Source organism: Heteronotia binoei, chromosome 5 (genome assembly GCF_032191835.1).
Source record: "Heteronotia binoei isolate CCM8104 ecotype False Entrance Well chromosome 5, APGP_CSIRO_Hbin_v1, whole genome shotgun sequence".
Lineage (NCBI taxonomy): Eukaryota > Metazoa > Chordata > Lepidosauria > Squamata > Gekkonidae > Heteronotia > Heteronotia binoei.
This window is the reverse complement of record NC_083227.1, coordinates 113,226,419-113,239,612: the sequence shown is the minus strand read 5'-3', so window position 1 is coordinate 113,239,612 and position 13,194 is coordinate 113,226,419. Positions and strand designations below refer to the sequence as shown.

Below are 13,194 nucleotides of genomic sequence, written 5' to 3'. Positions count from 1 at the left end.
TTGGTTTTCCTTTTCTAATAATGCAGCGTTCTGAAATCCAAAGTTAAACCTGTCTTCTGATCCATGATTAACCCTTGATCTTGCCAGAAGCTCCTTAACACCAAAGAAACCAGTTGCAGACATAAACATACAGAGAGAGATTGTTTGAATATAATAAATTTGTACATAGCTTCCTACTTCAATAAGTCTTTTTCAGGAAGAGAGTTTGGAGACAGAGCTGAAACTCCAATATCAGGAACCAAAGCTAAAACATCTAAGGCAGGAGTGACCGCTCCTATGTAGTTGTAGCTGGCATCTACGGAAGCGGCTGGTCATAGAGGTGGCACTTGGGGAACCGGTGGTCTGATGAAGGCTAACTGCAGAAAGGTGGAGGGTCTGTGCCTGTGATGTTATTTTACTGGGTCCTGCAGCATGCAGAGGAGGAAGAGATGCTTGCCAAGGCTCCATAGCAATACCAGCTGCCTCTGGACTCCTCTCTCCTTTCAGTGGCTTCGATTTTTTCTTGGGAGGCTGGGTAAAGATGCTACCAAACTGTTCCAGGTACTCGGATGCTCTGATTGACTTACATAAGGTGAAGAGGCTGTCAAATGCATAGCTTCGGATTAAAGCTCCTTGTAGTCGTATGCGAGCTTCTGCAGCTGTGTTGTGGATGTGGGTTTTCTCCCAGCAACAGCTGCTGTAAGATAGTAAAGTCACAAGGGATACACAGTTGTGACTTCCTAGACCCCCCCAAAGCAGTTTCCACTTAAGACTTTCCCCACTGTGGGGGAGGATTGTCTTAGCAGCTACTGCTCTGTAGAACCCATGAAAAAAGATTCTCATAAGGCAGAGATGTCCCTGGGGGCCTGTTCTGGTACACAGTAGAATGTGGAAACTAAACCCAAGTTTTTAACCTGATGTTGAAGAACAAAGAAACTTTTGAAAATCATACAAGATGGTTGAATATGTGGCATTCAAATGTAATTTTCAGTGTTGTTTCTAATGTTATGTCCTGTTTCTCCTGGCTTCTAGGTCTCTGGGTCTTACTGACTCCCATTCTCAACCTAATCTTTCCCTGTTGGTCTACTCACTATTCAGATCTTTCAGTTTTTTCAGCTATTCAAACTGTACACTTAAGTAGCTACTCTGCATGTTACTGATTGCCAAATTGAAGGTTCCTTAACAAAAACCTTGGGATTTTTTTTGGGGGGGGCATAATGGGGGAAAGGTGCCATGAGGAGTTGCAGGAGAGAAGAAAATCATTTCTCCCCTTCCTGGCTCCAGCTTTGACTTCCCTTCTTCCCACTAACCCCAAAGGCTCTTGGGGCATTTCCTCAGCTTTGCAAACGCCTAGGTTTTAACTATGGCTGGCCCCATTGTGTGGATTTCCTATCTGTATGGGAGCTAGCTCTTGGCTGTTAGATATTTCGATTATACTTACCTATGAATACAAGGATCAGGGCAAATGGAGAGTTTGGAAAACAACAAGGCATAGTACAACCACAGGACAGTACTGCTTAGACTTCCTCGTATGTACAGAGCTACCAAAAAGTAGGTACAGACCTGAATGAGACAATAACACAAGGGAGCAGAGCAATACTCTTCCCAAGCCCCTGCCAGCTGCCGACCACATCCCTCTGGTAGTGTGATCTTTCTGATCTCATTGTTCAGCTATGAGGAAACTACTACAGCAGGTAGAGGCTGGTGGGAGCCAATGCAGGAGGCTGGCCAAAAGCTTTAAACTCCTCAGTTACCGGGTTCTTTGTTGGATTGCATGACAATCTAATTAAGCAGCTACTGAACATGGGTGCCTGCTGCCTGTTTGAATGCTGGAAAAGGGCATGTGAAATTAATAGGTGGGTTTGACAACTCTGTTACCATTCTTGGCACTGAGCAGCTACCTAAAGTTGCTGTTCCTTAAAACTGGATGAAACCAGAAAGAGCTCAAGTGTGTGTGTGTGTGCGCGCGCGCGCGCGCACGTGGAGAAATTAGCAACAGGAAGGGTTTTTTCAACTGATTTTAGTCAATGAGGTCTTTGGAAGGAGCTGTAATTGTGTAGAGAGGCGTTGCAATTCACCTGCTACTATGGTCAAGGCGCTCCCCAACTTGGGTCCAGACTTCGTTGCTGAGGTCTCTAGTTCAGTATTCATGCTGGAAGAAGATGAATCTTCATTGTTTGTCTATGGAAAGAAAGCACATGAGGATAGCACAGCAGAGATAAACATGCTGCTGTTCAAACACCAACCCTTAAATAGAATCACTGCTGCTTCAACTGAGTGCTGCACTGTATAGCAAGACATCATGGTCTAGGTTACTTCATTTTCCTCATTAAAGAACTGTTTCCCTGAACTAAGTGAGAAAGGGAGTCATACTCCTCTTTTACTTACATGGGAGGCTGCTTTCTAGAAAATTGTTCCGTAGTACTCTCTTGAGTAGCATTTTTGGTTCTAGTGGGAAGGGAAGCTTGGCACTGCATTAAGTCCAGGACTACAGGTATTTTGGACTCAGGCCAGGACTGTTCAAATGTGATACTAGGAATGCTTTTTTAGCCTGGGATATGTGTTAGGAAGTGGAAGAGAACAATTTATAAACTGAACATCTGTTTTGACCAATGTAGGTCTCATGAAGTTTTATTCATGTGGATAAAACAAAATTAATTTATATGACACATGATACGCAGCCTAAGTGCTTCTGGGTTCTCATAGCTATAGGCTTTCCTAAAGAAAAAGGCTTGGCAATGTGTTTGCGCTGTCCACATACCAGTGGGACTGAGTTTCTTTGTATGCCTTGTACTTTCTGCCCTTTCTGCTGCCACAGAATCTGGCGAAGAGAGATGAGGTCCCATGAGAATTGAGTGATGTCTTGTTGCTTGGTGAGATCTGCTGGAACTGAATGTTCAGCTGGAACTGACCTCTCATCTTCTCTTTCTTCCCATGGCGAGATTGCAGCACAAACCACCTTAGACATAAAATAATGGTCCCTGCCACATGTAGTCAACTCCTGTCAGCTACCCCTGCAGAATGTTTCCTGACTCTTGGTGGATCACATTTCAGCCTCTTGATACCGTATGCTCTGGAAGAAAGCTGATGTTGATTTATCAGCTAGCAACTGACTATTGTGTGAATGAAACAATGTTGTTTAACTGATCATCTGCAGAGTCCAGCTGAATGCTGAAAACAATTTGACCACACCTGTAGAGTTCTGAATAGGGGAAGATGTTTGATAAAAGTTCTTGCCATCATTTGGCAAGATCCTACAGATGACCATCTACTTACTTGGTTGATAGCTACCACTGTTAAGATACAACTTAGTACAAGGATATTCACTACAACAGCTGCCTGCCCAGTGCAAATGGCAAAAGTAGTGGGGCTGGTGCTTTGCTGTTGATGGAACTTGCAGGATTCCGCACTTGGGCAGATACTAATACTTTTGCATTACTTAATTACTAGTACTAAACAATACTCCCTCTAAGCTGTGGAGGCTTGTGAGCAAAAATTCTTTGTGAGCTAGTGCATAAATCAGTTTGTTTTGGAGCTGCTTCTCCTGAGCTAAGACAAAAATGTGTGAGCTGGAGGCTAAAAAGCTGTGAGCCAGCTCACACTAACTCAGCTTAGAGGGAACATTGGTAGTGACTTGTGTTAAATATTCCCAGTAAATTAAAAGAACAGACCTCAGTCTAGGAGGCACTGCCAGCTGGGAAGACAGAATACTTCCTCATGAATTCTGGCCTGGAACATTTCCTTCTACTGCCTACTGGTATCCCAGTCCCTGACAGAAATTCCAGATACTGTTGCAAAGTAAGAAAAGTGCTGAAGCCACAAGTAGGTACATTTTTATACCATCTTAATAGGTATGTATTATTTTTTGTTTGCAGATGTGGGGTTCCTTCTAAGATCTTAGCATGTGAGAATGTATGTTACCACTGACATTGTGTCCATTGGCTTTACGGTGCCCCTGTTAATTTTTGCTGCCACTTTGCTAAGGCAAAGATAACATAAAGTTATCCCTTTATGCTGCATTCTCCCATATTCCACTGCCCTGCAGCTTGGATAGGTGACCACAGCTTAACTCTTAACAGGATGAGTGTGGTGCTGGCTGGTTGACTATGCTCACTCATTTTTTCTCTGTGTTTTGTCCTGGAAAAGTTGGGCCAGAGGCAAGGAGACTCTGCCCAGGAACTGGCTGAAATGATGCAAGGACTGGTGCATGACAGTAAGGATGAGGCTGTGCTCTTCTGAGTCATCCAGCACACTGGGCAGCTGCTGTAAACATTCCTCATGCCACTCGGTACTTAGGCTGTGTGATGCAATGGAGGTCCTGAACTTTTGCTTTTGTAGCTGGATCACAACATAGGAATTGCTAGAAGTTTGCTTTGAGCACAGGGAGGAGGCCCGCAGGACAGTCACACGCAGGTGAGTAGGATGCCATTCCTGCTCATTTTCTCTATCCTCCATCTCTCTGGGGAGAGAAATATTATTACTGGTTGGTGTGTTCAGTATTTAATGTAGTGTATGATGTAAGCATTATTCTGTGGATGAAATGGACAGCAAAAAACTGGCTAAGACATGGCCAGTTCTTCCTGGCAGCATCTGCAGCCACAGAACTGATATATAAACTTAAGTTGGCAGGCAGGATTTAGAACCCTCAGTGGCAGGAGAGAGACATTGACTACAGAAGGCCTGGAATGGATGGGGCGGGGCCTGGTCAAACGCTATGCCCCCAGCACTTTAATTTCTTCTCACAATCATGCTCTGAAGAACTCATGTAGCCTATAGGAGGAAAAGGAGATGGTGGTACAGAAGTGTTATTTTTATTTATGTCACATAGTCCACCTTTCTCAGTGAGACTTAAAGTGAATCACCCAGCACATGAGATTCAGAAGCAATGTGAAAGTCTCTCTTGAGAAAACAAAAAGGAGCAGAGCAGCAGGAAGGGTGACTGCAGGAATGGACGGAGACATGCTGAGGCCTGGCCTATGCACAGAGGCCCTATAGAATTACTGCTCCAAAATCAATCATTTACAGTGCAATCCTATATGGTGTTACTCTTGTCTAAATTCATTCACTTCAGACTGCAGTAATTTGGTTTAGGATTGCTGTCATATTTTTTTAAAGTCATAATTGAGGCCCTAAACTGTAGTTTATTTAGTTTGCACAAATCCAGCTCTTGCTGGCTGTTAAGAGTGCCATCCCTGAGTTGGAAAATTCTCAGAGATTTGGGGGTTGACCCTAGGGACAGCAGTGTTGGGGGGCGGGTAGGTATGGACTTCAGTGAGGTTATAATGTCATAGAGTCCATCTTCCAAAGCAGCCATTTTATTCAGGGGAAGTGGTCTCTGTAGCCTGGAAATCAGTTGCAACTCCCAAAGAACCTCAGGCCCTACCTGGAGGTTGGCAACATGGGGCTGAAGTGTGGGAGAGCCAGTATAGTGTTGCGAGTTGAGTAGGGAGATCCACACTCACATTCCTGCTCAGCTGTGAATTTCAGGGCTGGTCAGTCTTCTCCCCCTCCCCTGTTCCTCCAGCCCTTTCCCTCAACATCTTAATTTTTGCAGCATCAGATGAGGGGTTTATACAAGCTGTCAGTCTTTTGTGTTATTTTGACTGGCAGCAATACAAAGGTATTTCACGGATTCTGGTAAAAATATGGGAAGCCTAGAGTTCTTTAGAAGGCTGGGAAGGGACGGAAATGTTAATAAGAATGAATAGAGGGGTTATTTGAGGTGGAGGAAAGGGCAGAGAGGTCCAAGTTAGCTATTCCACAAGAGAGGGCGAGCTTTTACCCAGTCATATTAGGGAAGGATTTTATGGATCCCTCATTTCCGTTGAGATCCATGTAGGCCGCTCTCACACAACACGATCTTATACCTCAGCAACAGAGTGCGTATATAGTGTGGAACGGTACTCGCGGGTGATAGGATGGGCGGAGTTATTCTTAGCTCCTCCTCTCCTAGAATCCTTTTTTTTTCATTGCAGTCAGGTGCAGTCGGGGATTGTTAAACGAAAGAAGCCTGCAGATTAGTTAGCGGAGTATTTACACACGCGTTATATCCAGCTAGAGTGCCAAAAATTAAAGTAATGTCAATGAGACTGAATCGTAACAGACAGATGAGCCATACTCACACTTTGGGGGCCAGGACGTTTACCAATAGCTGAACGCGAGTACTGTCAGTAAAACAGCAACTGGAGGAGAAAAATCACTTGTTACTCTAGGAGGCGCTGCAGTTTCGAGAACATTTAGAAGCCGGCGGGAGGGGAAAGGCTATTGGCTCTTTGGGGTGGAAGAAAAAATCTTACGGAACTAAAATTTAAAATTCCGAAGGCAACATTCACAATAAACTACAGAAGTGCACTCTAGGAGCTGTTGTATTATTATTAGAATCTCTTTTCAATGAAAGGATAAGATTACAGAACATTTTTTCTCGATTCAGCCATAGGAGCTAAATAAAAAGTGCCTTGGAATGGGAAAGGAGCAAACGAGTGTTTTTTGTTTTTGTTAAAGAAGAGTGACTTGTTTCTTGGAAGTGTAATAACTACTATTTTCTCTGTCATGGCTAAAAACTGAAATTACTACACAAAAATACATTATGCTACTGGAATCTGCATTGACTCCTTGATGGCAAGCTACAGTCTCTGAAACATGACAGAACTGCAACGATTGCTAACATTCGTCATTTTGTTTTCCATATATAAAACTTTTAATATAATGTATCAAGAACCTCCATGATTATACTTGGGTCATAAGAAGTCTTTCTATCCTGTTGTTGTTCAGTCGCACAGTCAAGTCCAACTCTTTGCGATTCCATGGACAAAGTCATGCCAGGCCCCTCCTGTCTTCCACCATCCTCCAAAGTCTGCTCAAATTTGTGTTTGTTACATCAGTAACACTGTTCAGCCATCTCATCTTTCGTCGTCCCTTTCTTTTGCCCTCTGTCTTTCCCAGCATCAGTGTTGTATATGTGCTTAGAATTGTATCTATAAGATGGAGTTCTTGCCTGACTCACTGGAGCCTGAAGGACAGAGCTTGGGGACTTGGGAACAATAGGCAGCAGGATCCAAATCCTGCTGCCTTGCTCCAATCAAGAGCACCCGGCTGGTCAGAATGGTCCAGTCACAGGCAGCGCAGGAACTTTGGGTGTGTATATATAGAGGGTCCCCGCGGCCCTAGCAGTTAGTCTTTGTAGGCAGCGCTATACCATGCTGTATTCAATAAAAGAGCTATGTTCACTACCACTTCGCCTCATTACTGTATAGAACCCACTATATTATAATCAGGATCTTCTCCAGTGAGTGCTCCCTTCTCATTTGGTGGCCAAAGTATTTGAGCTTCAGTTTCAGCATCTGATCTTCCAGGGAACAGTCTGGGTTGATTTCCCTTAGGACTGACTGATTTGATCTTCTTGCAGTTCAAGGGACTCTCAAGATTCTTCTCCAGCACCATAGCTCAAAAGCATCTATTCTTCTGCACTCGGCCTTCCTTATGGTCCAGCTCTCACAGCCATACATTACTACTGGGAATATCATCGCTTTGACTATATGGACTTTTGTTGGCAGGGTGATGTCTCTGCTTGTTTATTATACTGCCCAGGTTCGCCATAGCTGTCCTACCAAGGAGCAAACGTCTTTGAATTTCATGGCTACAGTCAACATCTGCAGTGATCCTGGATACCAGAAATGTGAAGTCTGTCACTACTTCCATGTCTTTCCCTTCTATTTGCCAAGGAGTGATGGGGCCGGATGCCATAGTTTTCTTGATGCTGAGTTTCAAGCCTACTTTTGTGCTCTCTTTCATCCTCAACAAGAAGTTCTTTAGGTCCTCCTCACTTTCTGCCTTTAGAGTGGTATCATCTGCATATCTGAGGTTGTTGATGTTTTTCCTGGCAATCTTAATTCCGGTTTCTGCTTCATCCAGGCCAGCATTCCACATGATGTACTCTGCACATAAATTAAATAAACAGGGTGACAATATACATCCTTGTCGAACTCCTTTTCCTATTCTAAACCAATTAGTTGTTCCATATTCCGTTCTGACTGTTGCTTCTTGATCCTTATACAGGTTTCTCAGGAGACATGTGAGGTGGGCTGGTACTCCTATCTCTTTAAGGATTTGCCACAGTTATCCTACTGATCTGGTAATATCTTGCTCAGAATTTGCCTAGCTGAAGCAACTTGTCTAACAGGTAACCTGCAGTTTTCCGCAACTCATCTCAACGAATGAGTTCAAGTAGCTATTTCAAATTGTTCCACCAATTGTGCCATCAATTGGTAATGCTCTGTGCAGGACATTTGGCTAAGAGCATGTTCTGCCTTTCAAAAAATAAAAATAAAAAACTTAAAATATGTGATCAGATTATGTTCTGCAAAACCACACTTCTTAAAGACTTGTCCTCTCCTGTCTTCTCTGTATCCATTGTAAGCTACAAACATTTTTACCCTTCAGCTACATTTTTCCTCCTTCAGCTACTAAATAAAACTGAATCTTGAAATCATATTTCCCAGAACTAACTGAGTTGTCCATGATTTACTATGTTGTATAGCAGGGGTGGCCAAACTTGCTTAATGTAAGAGCCACATAGAATAAATGTCAGATGCTTGAGAGCCTCTCAAGACATGAACATCTGATGTTCAGAAGGAAGGAAGGAAGGAAAATAGATGGGGCGAGAGTGGTGGACAGAAAGCAACTTTAACATTAAATGCATTTTCCAAGCTGCCAGCTGGCTTGACATGGAAAGATAAATGCATTCTCCAAGCCTGTCAACAGGGCAGTGGGGACTTTGAGAGCCACAAAATATGTGTAAAAGATCCATATGTGGCTCCTGAGCCACAGTTTGGCCATCCCTGTTGTAGTATCATCATATCATGATCCATTCTTTCCTTAAGGATTTTCAGTCCAGATAAATATACTAGTTTCATACTTGAGCAGCACTGGGAAGGAAGCTGCTTTTGAGATATGTTGGATCCAAGCTTGGCTAGCATTATAAAGATTAAATCTGAACAGTGCTGGATTAAACCCTGTGGAGGCCCCTAGGCATTCAAAATCTTGGAGGGCTCCTTGCAAATTGTCCTAAAGTTGGAGTGCCTGCCCCTCCATCAATTGCCCGCACTGCAGCCTGCAAGCACCTTCTCAAAAACATTTTGACAAAGCTGCAAGAGAGAGGCAGAGAGTGGCAAACTTGGTGATGACGCTAGCAGCAGCTTCAGCAGGCACACTGGGCAAAGAGCAGCTCAGTTGGTGGCTGCACATGTAGGCTCTGAGGGCTGCAAGCAGGGGGAAAACTGGGGGGGGGGAGCTGACCCGGGGCCCTTAAGATGTGAGGGCCCATAGGCCAGTGCCTACTTGGCTTAATTGTTAATCTGGTCTTGCATCTAAGCTACAGAAAACCAGTGTAGAATTCAGTTTTATAATATGGTCTTGGCAACCTGTCTGTTCATTCTGCACCATCTATAGCCTTCAAAAAGCCTTTATGTCAATTACTTTGCACATTGGAGGCGAATAGAACAGAAATATGTAACTAATACACAATGGCTGTTCCTGACAATGTAGAACGATATGGGAGAAACCTATGACCCCTTTTTCTCTAGTAGCCCAAATAGAGACACATTATTACCAGAATGCAATGTTGTAGCTAGAGTGTAAGATTAGGGGTGTTTTCACACATACTAAACATTAACTTTCAATGCACTTTAGCAATTGTTTGCAAGTGGATTTTGCCATTTCACACAGTAAAAAAACAGTTGCAAAGTGAACTGAAAATGGATTGAAAATACATCACTCAACATGTGTGAAACCTCCTTAGGACTGGGGAGATTCTGGTTCAAATTCTCCTCCTGCCATGAAGCTCAGTCGGTGATCCTGGGACATTCAAACACCTGGCCTAACTTAACTTACATGGTTGCAGGAAGGAAGAACCATGTACATCCCTCTTTGAGAAAGGATGTGCTAACAATTAAATAAACAGAACACTGGGATTTAGGAAATGCCTGCTGGTCCCCAAATCATTCCAGTCTGAATTGCTGGAGATAGCAGACATTCCTATGCGGTTTGATTTTGTTCATACTTGCTCTTCATGCACTTATAAGAGATGAATGAAAGAATAACACCTGTTTTCTCCTACAATTACTGCTAGAGAAATTCAATATAACAGGAAATATTATTATGTGTATGTCTGAATATATATACAGTATATGCCCTTTCCTCTACAAACATTTGCCGTTTAGACAAAGCATCACACAGCAGACAAAACTAAGTACAGTGCACTCTCTCTTGATACACATATATTCCAGAGTAGGGTGTCTTCAGTCCAGAGAGGGTGTGTTTATCTATGTAATGAAAATTGTGTTTCCAAACATACTGAACAGCCAGCCCTATAAAAACCATACAATTATGAGCTGGGAGGAAGAGCTAGCATCTACTGATTAAAACTGGATAGTTCCAGAGACTGTAAGAAAGCATGAGGAAAAAGACTATGGGTGGAACAGTGGATTATGTATCCATGGACATATAAATTTATTAGAGGTGTAAGAAGATTGATGACAGCTGAGAAGAGTAATAATGGGTATACATTTGAGAAGGCTTGTTTCTATGTATGGAAGGGTGTATATATGCTATTGGTGGGCAACATACATAAAATAAATGACATAGATAAGAATGAAATTGCTGAATGAGTGCGGGGCTTTTTTTCTGGGAAAAGAGGTGCCAGACCTCTCAAGAGGGAAAAGACGGAGAAACACACATGTGCCCTTCATTAAGTTTTAAACATTTTTTGATACATTTGTTTTCATGAAGAGGTTCCAGAACTTTGTTTCCCCACGAAAAAAACAAACAAACCTTTAATGTGTGTATGTATGAGGGTTAGAAAGCAATCTACTGGCTGCAATGTTTGAAGAGAGGTCTTGCATGGTGTATGTCCAAGGGAATAAATGTCTAGCGCATAGAGAAGATGATGTCTGGGCTTCAAGAGCAAGGATGGTCTTGTAACATTCAGGACAGGGTTGAAGTGTGTGTAGCTGGAAGAGAACACACCCAGTACAAAGCATGTGTTAGGAGCACAGCTTGTAATTATTAAGCCAGAAGGTGCTTTGCCCGTTTTCCTGTTTTGAACTGAACTGTGGTACCATTGGCATCTCTCCCAGGTATAACCATTATGCCCAGCCAAGAGACTCCCTAACAACACGCCCCCAATCCCAGCTTTATGAGCCTGTGACAGCTGGGGAAGGAATGGAAAGTAACAAAAACCAGAATGCAGCTAGAAGGGAGCAAGACTGACTCAGAGGCTTTCGCTGTCGTATCATTAGCATAATGAAATGGTAAGGCAGGGAAATGGCTTGAAGAGCCCAGTTTGGACGTACGTCTACCAAGGAATAGGTCCTTTGGAAAATTAGGCTTCTGGAAGGCACATGGCAGATCTGGCAGGAGGAATTCTAGTGTGCCTGAAAGCCATAAAAAGTTTAGCTTGGTTCTGATATGACCAACTATTTTCTTATGTTAAAAATTGAATTCCACAAAACAGACTTCTGAACCCCCTCCCTCATTATAGCACTGCTTTTAATTCTCCATTTCTTGGGTAAGAAGACTCTGTTCTATGGAATTGTAATAACTGGTATCTAGTGCTGCTAGGTGGATTGCATATAGCTAAATTAACCCATCAATATTACTGGCACTGCTTGAAATGACCATAGTCATCTGATATGCTGTAGTTCATCTCAGTTAACCAACCAATGAAATGAAAGCCACAATCTTATGCACTTTTACCTGGGAGTAAGTCCCAGTGAATGTATGACTTGTTTCTGAATAAACATGTGTTGGTCTGCATAATTGCAATTAGGTGTATACCTAGAAGTCAGCTTCATAGAACTTCCTCCTGATAACAGTGCATAAGATCATGCTGCATGGCTACACTAACTAAGCACACTTACTTCAAAGTAAGTTAGGAGCAGGGCTTTTTTAAAAACAGGAACACATTCCAGCTGACTTGGCATCAGTGGGTGTGGCCTAATATGCAAACAAGTTCCTTCTAGTTTTTTTCTACTAAAAGCCCTGTGTGAAACAATGGTGATGCCAGGGAGTGTAGTCTAATATGCAAATGAGTTCCTGCTGGGCTTTTTTCTAGAAAAAAAGCCCTGGTTAGGAGTGTAACCATGCAGCATGATGGACTCCAGTGAAAGTCACTGGAATTCACATCTGAGTAAACATGGTTTAGAACTAGGCTGTCAACTAGATTGGGTTATGTGTAGGCCATGGTATTCCAAGAAAGTATTGTATCTATATATCTTTGACTTTTCCAGTATAGTGGATCAGGTACATAGTAGCTTTGAGAGGTGGTGGAAAGTCTGTCACATCACAGCTGACTTATGGTGGCCCCAAGAGATGTTTCAAGGCCAGCGATGTTCAGAGGTAGTTTGCCATTGCCTGCCTCTGTGTCACAATCTTGGTATTCCTTGAATGCTTCCCATCCAAATATTAGCCAGAGCCGACCCTTCTTAGCTTCCCAGATCTGACAAGATCAAGCTAGCCTGGGCTATCCAGGCCAGGGCCAATTTTGAGTATTGGGTAAGAACTGGGCTTTTCTTTGAGTAGGAACACACAGGAATGCAGTTCTGACGGGCTTAGTGTCAGAGGGTGTGGCCTAATATGCAAATGAGTTCCTGCTGAGCTTTTTCTACAAAACCCCCTGTGTGAAACAATGGTGATATCCAGGGGTGTGGCCTAATATGCAAATGAGTTCCTGCTGAGCTTTTTCTACAAAACCCCCTGTGTGAAACAATGGTGATATCCAGGGGTGTGGCCTAATATGCAAATGGGTTACTGCTGGGCTTTTTCTACAAAAAAGCCCTCAGTAGAAAGGCTAAAAGTGTCTCTCAGTATGAGGTACTGAAACGAGAACCGTCACTTTTGCAATATCACTCTTGAAACCTTTTCACTTGCTGTTTAAAGGCCTGCAAAAACCTTCAAACACCAGCCTTTTATTTAACTATTACACAATTTCTATCTTTGGTAATAGTACCATGGCTTTCTGAAAAACATCTAGACATCTTTCAGGAAATGTAATGGCTGGCTGGGGTTAAAAGGATGCTATCGACTTGACTCACCTGCTTATTCTACAAAGTTGGAAACCAGGAGCACCTTTAAGACCAGCAAAGTTTTATTCAGAATGTAAGCTTTCGTGTGCATGCACACTTCATTAGACAATAAAATTGGGTACAGTGAACACTCTAC

At 42.9% G+C, this 13,194-nt stretch overlaps 1 long non-coding RNA gene across 1 annotated transcript; it reads right to left on the bottom strand.

Moving 5' to 3' along the window:
- Positions 1-130: 130 nt before the first annotated feature.
- On the bottom strand, positions 131-2,160 carry LOC132572752 (uncharacterized). Its single transcript, XR_009555458.1, has 2 exons — positions 2,058-2,160; positions 131-676 (listed from the first exon to the last, which is right to left on the bottom strand). It is a non-coding gene; the product is annotated as an uncharacterized LOC132572752 (long non-coding RNA).
- Positions 2,161-13,194: the final 11,034 nt, after the last annotated feature.